This window comes from Triticum dicoccoides, chromosome 3B, assembly GCF_002162155.2.
Source record: "Triticum dicoccoides isolate Atlit2015 ecotype Zavitan chromosome 3B, WEW_v2.0, whole genome shotgun sequence".
NCBI lineage: Eukaryota > Viridiplantae > Streptophyta > Magnoliopsida > Poales > Poaceae > Triticum > Triticum dicoccoides.
The window spans coordinates 101,113,465-101,116,402 of record NC_041385.1 but is presented as its reverse complement, the minus strand read 5'-3'; the positions used below and the strand labels follow the sequence as shown (position 1 = coordinate 101,116,402).

Below are 2,938 nucleotides of genomic sequence, written 5' to 3'. Positions count from 1 at the left end.
GCCCGTTTAATTTTTTTATATATATTTCAGATTTTTTTATAGATGTATACGTAAAATATAGCCCAATAGGTCTAAAAACCAGCCCAACAGGGTGAAAATATGCAGCCCAGCGTGCTAAACGGGCCATCGGGCCGGCCCGTTTACTAATCAGGCCGTGCCTGGGCCAAGGAGCTGCGCCCGTGGGCCGGCACGGCACGGCCCGGCTATTAAACGTGCCACGGCGGGCCGTGCCGGGCCAGGCACGATTAGCACAGGCCGTGCCGTGCCGTGCCGGGCCGGCCCGTCTGGCCAGGTATGCTACGAGCGATCCACCAAAATACAAGAAGTAGTATAGTACTATTTTTCTTTGTTTCTCGGGAGAGGAGAGGAAGCGGCCACCCAACCCCCAACCGCAGCCCAGCCCCAGCCCGTTCCCCTCCCCACCCATGCCGCTGCCGCCGGAGCCACCCACTGCCCCGCCTCCCTCACACAGACCTCGCCGCCGGCTATGGCCTTCACCAACAGCCGCCGCTCCGACCCTCTCCCCCTCCCGTCCCCTTATCACAAGACAAGAGAAGAGAAGAGGGAGGGAAATCGATCGCGACCGAGCAGGTCAAGCGGCGACAATGGCGCGCCTAGACCCGCCAGTGCCGTCATCGTCGAGCTGGGCTGGGCGGCACAGTTCGGTAGAGTAGGAATGAGGGGGCGGTGGGACGCCTCCCCTGCTCGAGCTGCTCCAAGCGAGCGACCACAGCGCCGGATCCACCTCCACAACCACCCACCGGCGGCCACGGAAGGTTAGGGACCTTCGTCCGGTCCATGTGCTTCTTCTCCATGGAGCTCCGACACCGCAGCAGCTGCATCCATGGAAGGTCCCTCTTCTCCTCCCCGCCTCTCTCTCCCTCCCTCCCTCTGTTTCTTTCGATCTGGAAACCGTCTGATTCGATTTTCTCACATGCGCATGTGCTTCTTCCGCTCTCCACTGCTCCAACCCTAGTGCCGACGCCATGGACCTCGTCAATCATGGTTTGCTGCTACCGCCGACCGTTTCCCTGACAAGTTGACACCAAAGCCACCATTGTCAAAGTCGCCGTTGGCCGGCGTTGCCACTGGTCGCTGCTCCACGCATCTTGTCGGTGCTGCGAGGCGATGCCATCTGCATCTGTTGCTGCAGCCTGGGAGGTGGCAGGGTCTCCAGGTATGCACACTACTCACGCCCATACCCACGGCTGTAGCATCGCTGTGCTGCATGAATCATTCCATCAGGCTGCTAATTCCAATCACCTCTTCCGATTTTGCGAAGGTGATGCCCTCTTTGCTGCCCAATCGTTGAAGATGCCATAGGACGAGATCCTCTGCTGCTGCTGTGTCTCGTGGTTGAAGAAGGGGTGTGCTGGGAAGAGGAGGCAGTGTTGAGAGTGCTCGATATGGAACAGGACGAGCTTGGGCTGCATCGGTGTGTTTGCTGCTGTTGAATTTGCTAACTACTACTGCTCCCTATAGCGTTATTACATTTGGCTTCGTGCTTTATCAACGACCTCTCCTTCTAGACCTGGCTACGCAGGTCATCGGAGACGGAGAGGATAGTGGAGTATATAGTAAGTACTTTGTTTTCTATGTATGGCTAATGGGTTGATTCCATTTTATGCAGGCTCTGGTTCTCAACCTCCAACATGAGTCCCTTTTTTTCGTGCCTCGAACGCCACGAGTCATCATGGGCACTGCAGATGCGGAGGAGTTTTTCCGGGGCGATTTGCTTGTTCCCAGCCGCGCTGGTGTCAACTACCTCGAGCCACTATGACCATCCCAACCACGCTCACCCCCCTGTAAGTCATGTGTTTCTCCTACCAGATCAAAACAATTGTCAATTTTTGGAGTATAGTTGTGTATCAGATCCGTTCATGATTGAAATCGTGGTCCCCTAAACATGTGATTTGTGAAATGTTTAGGAATGAACTATTTGTGGATCTGCAAAGGGGGATTCAATTAATTTTCAGTTGTAGAAAAGGGAGAAGGGGGATTCAATTAATTTTCCTCCTCAAGATCAAAGAAACAAAATCTTTGTGGCGATGATAGAAGGGGTTCACGACTTCACGTTAATACACAGACTATTGGTAAGGGCATTAAAACATATATCTGGTGTGAAATGGTCGTACATGCTTGATTAGAATATTTTCAAGTGTTGTAGGTGTACGGCTGTGGGGAAACATTTTCATGGTCTAATTTTCTAATTAATGTATGCACGAGACATGAATCTTGGATTCTAAACTTTTTCCTCGATGTTTGGGCTTCCTCTAAATTTTCGTATATTGCACACAACACAACACATAGATTCATGTCTTCCATGCTTGCTGTCTTGTAACAAACAGATGTTGGGATGGATACTAATTTTCTAAATGATTTGAACTCATGTTGTTTTCTATTCTACTGTCATTGGTTCATCATTCTGAACCATTCAGTTGTTGGAACTCCGGCATATATTGGTCCTGAAGTTATGCTGAAGAAAGAATATGACGCAAGCTATGATCCATCCTATTTTGTGCTTTAAACGGTTTGTTGCATACTCTAACATCTGCTGCATAACTTAATTCTGTTTGCTCGGCCATAAAAGCCTTACTTGATTTCTGAATCTTCCATTCACCTTTCGTTGTCATGAGTGGTGAATGGTCTTGAGGAGTAACCATTTAGATACTGTATGTTTTTTTGCTCAAACACGATCTCGACATTGATAATAGCAGAGAGATAATATACGCCTTATAATCTTGTAACTGTAGAAAAAAGTATAGATAACCCCCAGAAGTATCCCGTTTGGATCACATAACCCCCTCATGTTTAAAACCGAGTTCTTAATCCCCTGAACTATTCTAAACCAGACATATCACCCCCTGGCACCAACTTAAGTAGTTTGGGACGATGGTTTTGCATATGTGGCGCTTGGGCTGGGCCCATCGACCGGCCA

At 50.0% G+C, this 2,938-nt stretch overlaps 1 long non-coding RNA gene across 1 annotated transcript; it reads left to right on the top strand.

The window, feature by feature from the left end:
* The first annotated feature begins 376 nt into the window (after positions 1–376).
* On the top strand, positions 377–2,401 carry LOC119275011. The gene is made up of 5 exons (XR_005135403.1): positions 377–851; positions 977–1,177; positions 1,283–1,435; positions 1,631–1,805; positions 1,929–2,401. It is a non-coding gene; the product is annotated as an uncharacterized LOC119275011 (long non-coding RNA).
* Positions 2,402–2,938: the final 537 nt, after the last annotated feature.